At 66.8% G+C, this 5,000-nt stretch overlaps 1 non-coding gene and 1 pseudogene across 1 annotated transcript; both read right to left on the bottom strand.

The window, feature by feature from the left end:
* The window catches only part of LOC144490293 (28S ribosomal RNA), an 8,839-nt pseudogene extending 8,797 nt beyond the window's left edge, over window positions 1-42 (bottom strand).
* A 1,260-nt stretch (window positions 43-1,302) lies between these two features.
* Window positions 1,303-1,456, bottom strand: LOC144490291 (5.8S ribosomal RNA). Its single transcript, XR_013497210.1, has one exon. It is a non-coding gene; the product is annotated as a 5.8S ribosomal RNA (ribosomal RNA).
* Window positions 1,457-5,000: the final 3,544 nt, after the last annotated feature.

Here is a 5,000-nt window from a genome sequence, read left to right as displayed (position 1 = left end):
TATGCTTAAATTCAGCGGGTTGACACGTCTGATCTGAGGTCGTAGGCAGCAACGAGTGCTCTGGCCGGCCGGTCGTCGGCGCCTCCACGCGCTTCGGGCGCACACACAGACACACACACGTACGCGTGCTCGCAAGTGCGCGCCGTGCTGCGCAGCGGATGCACAGGCACGGACACACACGGAACGCACACGGTACTGCGAGCGCTGCGTGCCCCCTCGCACTCGGCGCCGGACCGGGCTCGGCACGTCAACTGTTCCAGAGAATCGTTTGCGGCGAGGCGTGCGCCCACCTCCACGGTAACGGAAAGCAGTGCTGCTGGCGGGGTCGCGGTGCGACGGCGGTATCGAGCGAGAGAAAAGCAGGGCCGTGGGACACACAGCCTGCCGGAGCGAAAGGCCAGACGCCAAGGACGAAGCCGGGCGGCGGAGCGCACGGGCTGCAAGCGGCGGGTGGCCACGCCGCGGCCAGGACAGCACCTTTCACGTAGAAGACTTCGGCGGCAGCAGGACACGGGGAGACACCGGAGCGAGGACCACACGGCCAAGTCGGCTCTGCGACGATTCGAACCCAAGGCACACGTTGAACGCGGGCGCAGGCACATTGCCCCAGAACCGCAACGGCAGAGGGTGGGCTGCGGAGTGTGGAAGGAGCCGCAGCTCCAGCGCAACACAAGCAACGACACCCAACCGCCACGGATTCCCACGACAAAAATGCAAGCACTCGCACGCGCAACAGAGGGAAGAAAAGCACGGCACGACCGAGCACCGATCCAGGCATCAAGCGTCACACGCGTCAAGCTGCCGTCCTCCACGCGACGGCACTGAACGGCCACGGCAACCCACCGGCAGGCAACCGAGCACGGACCACGCGAGGCAACGTGTCCGGAGACGTCCAGCGGACAGTCACTCCACTCTCTCACTCTCTGTGCCGGAGCACCCAACCGAGCCAACTCTTGCGGATCCTTCCCGTGGACGAGCCACACACACACATCAACAGAGAGTCAACCCCCCTGGCCCGAGCCTAATGGAAGGCACACACGGTCCCGGCAGCGAGGCAGTCACGTTCTCTCTCTCTGGCAACCCGATGACAGCCGTGCCGGCGACCCCGAGGTGGCTGGGCCAGTGCGGGAGCGGGCAGTGCCGACGAGCCCGGAGGCGGACGCCGGCACCCAAGAGGTCAAGCTCTCCGACGCGGATTACTCTGGGTCTGCACTTAGGGGGACAGAGAGGACGGCACCTCTGCGACACCCCAGCCGCGCTCTTCGGCGCACGGATGCGCGCGAAGTGCGATTGATTGTCAAGCGACCCTCAGACAGACGTAGCCCCGGGAGGAACCCGGGGCCGCAAAGTGCGTTCAAAGTGTCGATGATCAATGTGTCCTGCAATTCACATTAATTCTCGCAGCTAGCTGCGTTCTTCATCGACGCACGAGCCGAGTGATCCACCGCTAAAAGTTGTATCGGGTTTCGGATCGGTTGCCCGATCCTGGGACGCGCAAAACGCTCCCCCGCCGACGTGACGGTGGAGCCCCAGCCTGGCGCGTACCACGGCGTGAGCCCGGAGGCGCACGCACTCGAGCGACAATCAAGCGAAAAAAAGGAGGAATCAGGGCGCTCGCAGGCGTTGAGTGCCGGCGTGGGTGAGGGGCCGGGGCCCGCCACGCGCCGTCACGCCCCGCAACAGCCAGAGGCAGAGTTCTCTGGTGTCACCGTCTGGCGGTAGGCTCGAGAGTCGAGGCGAGGCCGCAGCGGACTGAGTCGGGTGCAAGCCGCGGAGGACAGGCCGACGCTACGGGCGCAAGCCGACCCCGCACGCCCCAACCTCGGCGGGCTGGGGAAGGGGGCGCGGCGGAACGCTCGCAAGCGCGGCTGCCCCCGCGGACAGGCACATTCTCTCGAACGCGGTGGACGCTCGCTCAAGTCAGCACGAGACCAGACCGGACCGACAGGCGGACAACGAATCTTTAAACCTCGCACCCACCCTCCGCACACGGGTGCCGGAGGAATGGTGAGCATGAACAGGTACCCCTCACCGGGCTTTGAAGAGAGTGACTAGAATGCGACCAAAGCTTCACCGCGGCGGGAGACAAAAAGGCCCCTGACTGCACCAGAACGTCTCCCTGCGGAGTCACACAGTGGCCGTTCACCGTGGTCCCGTCGACAAGCCGCCAGGACAAGCACCCAAGCCCGCAGCAGCTCTCTTCGTTTCAACTGCGGATGTAATGCTGCAAGGCGGTGGCAAGGTCACGTCGCAGCCCGCAAGCCGTCGCCAAGGCGAGAGGAAGACGGTCCCCACAGCGGGCACACACAGACGGACGTGGAGCACGGGGCGGCGGCCCACAGGTGCGCACACGCGCCGTGCCGAGGATCGGTGCGGACGCCGGTGACATCGCACCCGGCAGAGCGGCTAGGCAGAAGTCGCTGCGGAGGAGGAGCACCGTCGGCGGAACGGTCTGCTGGCGGGCGAGGGACCAAACGAGCAGCTAGAACGGGCGGAGTGGACCGGACTGCAGAAGCGGAGTGAGTGCGTGGCTGACGCCACCGTCTCCCTCCGAGCGTCTGCTCGCGCCGGCCAAACCGCCGAACCGCTGAACGAAAGGACCGCATCGTCCCACGCAGGCAGGCCGGCCGTGTTGCCGTGCGTGCCCCCACCTCTCGGACGGACTGCAAAGACACCCTACGAAGCCAACGGCGAAGCCCTTCCAACGGCGCAGGCGTAGCGTGTGCGGCACCCGCATGGACTTGCCGGCGTGCAACCGAGCGTGTGCGTGCTCGTCGGTGGCGGCGCCCGCGCGCCGGCCCAACCGAGTGGGACCGAGATCGACGTCGCCCGGCTTCGGCGGAACGTGCGTACGGGTGACCAGGCCCGTTCGACGGGTACGGCGAAATTGTCGGTGTGACCTCCCACCCGCGTGGGAGGCGCCAGCGTCAGTACGGGCCACGGCCCCGGGGCCAACCCCCGTGAGGCTCTCCTGCCTGGCCCAACCGGCGCAGCCTTCGAGTTCAAGGAGTGACGGGCCGCCCTCCCCGGAGAGGTGGCGGGCCCCCGGCCGACAAAGATCCTTCACAACGTGTTCACCAACAGAAACCTTGTTACGATTTTTATTCTGTGTTACGGGTTTCGGTTCGGGCCCCCGGAGAGGTTGTCCGATACCTGGCCCCGGGGCCGGCCCCCGTGGGGCTCTCCTGCCTGGCCCAACCGGCGCCAGCCTTCGCGTTCAAGGAGTGACGGGCCGCCCTCCCCGGAGAGGTGGCGGGCCCCCGGCCGACAAAGATCCTTCACAACGTGTTCACCAACAGAAACCTTGTTACGACTTTTATACCGTGTCGGGTTTCGGCTCGGGCCCCCGGAGAGGTTGTCCGATCCTGGGACGCGCTAAACGCTCCCCCGCCGACGTGACGGTGGAGCCCCAGCCTGGCGCGTACCACGGCGTGAGCCCCGGAGGCACACGCACTCGAGCGACAATCAAGCGAAAAACCTTTCTCGGAGGCAACAGGGCGCTCGCAGGCGTTGAGTGCCGGCGTGGGTGACGGGCCGGAGCCCGACACGCGCCGTCACGCCCCGCAACAGCCAGAGGCAGAGTTCTCTGGTGTCACCGTCTGGCGGAAGGCTCGAGAGTCGAGGCGAGGCCGCAGCGGACTGAGTCGGGTGCAAGCCGCGGAGGACAGGCCGACGCTACGGGCGCAAGCCGACCCCGCACGCCCCAACCTCGGCGGGCTGGGGAAGGGGGCGCGGCGGAACGCTCGCAAGCGCGGCTGCCCCCGCGGACAGGCACATTCTCTCGAACGCGGAGGACACTCGCTCAAGTCAGCACGAGACCGGACCGACAGGCGGACCACGAATCTTTAAACCTCGCACCCACCCTCTGCACGCGGGTGCTCGAGGAATGGTGAGCATGAACAGGTACCCCGTACCGGGATTGAAGAGAGAGTGACTAGAATGCGACCAAAGCTTCACCGCGGCGGGAGACAAAAAGGCCCCTGACTGCACCAGAACGTCTCCCTGCGGAGTCACACAGTGGCCGTTCACCGTGGTCCCGTCGACAAGCCGCCAGGACAAGCACCCAAGCCCGCAGCAGCTCTCTTCGTTTCAACTGCGGATGTAATGCTGCAAGGCGGTGGCAAGGTCACGTCGCAGCCCGCAAGCCGTCGCCCAGGCGAGAGGAAGACGGTCCCCACAGCGGGCACACACGGACGGACGTGGAGCACGGGGCGGCAGCCCACAGGTGCGCACCCGCGCCGTGCCGAGGATCGGTGCGGACGCCGGAGACATCGCACCCGGCAGAGGGGCTAGGCAGAAGTCGCTGCGGAGGAGGAGCACCGTCGGCGGAACGGTCTGCTGGAGGGCGAGGGACCAAACGAGCAGCTAGAACGGGCGGAGTGGACCGGACTGCAGAAGCAGAGTGAGTGCGTGGCTGACGCCACCGTCTCCCCCCAAGCATCTGCTCGCGCCGGCCAAACCGTGGAACCGCTGAACGAAAGGACCGCATCGTCCCAAGCAGGCAGGCCGGCCGTGTTGCCGTGCGTGCCCCCACCTCTCGGACGGACTGCAAAGACACCCCCACAGGGCTGTGTGCGACGCCAACGGCGAAGCCCTTCCAACGACGCAGGCGTTGCGTGTGCGGCACCAATGCCGAGGATCGGTGCGGACGCCGGAGACATCGCACCCGGCAGAGGGGCTAGGCAGAAGTCGCTGCGGAGGAGGAGCACCGTCGGCGGAACGGTCTGCTGGCGGGCGAGGGACCAAACGAGCAGCTAGAACGGGCGGAGTGGACCGGACTGCAGAAGCAGAGTGAGTGCGTGGCTGACGCCACCGTCTCCCCCCAAGCATCTGCTCGCGCCGGCCAAACCGTGGAACCGCTGAACGAAAGGACCGCATCGTCCCAAGCAGGCAGGCCGGCCGTGTTGCCGTGCGTGCCCCCACCTCTCGGACGGACTGCAAAGACACCCCCACAGGGCTGTGTGCGACGCCAACGGCGAAGCCCTTCCAACGACGCAGGC

This window comes from Mustelus asterias, unplaced genomic scaffold (genome assembly GCF_964213995.1).
Source record: "Mustelus asterias unplaced genomic scaffold, sMusAst1.hap1.1 HAP1_SCAFFOLD_3114, whole genome shotgun sequence".
NCBI lineage: Eukaryota > Metazoa > Chordata > Chondrichthyes > Carcharhiniformes > Triakidae > Mustelus > Mustelus asterias.
This window is presented reverse-complemented; position numbering and strand designations above follow the sequence as displayed.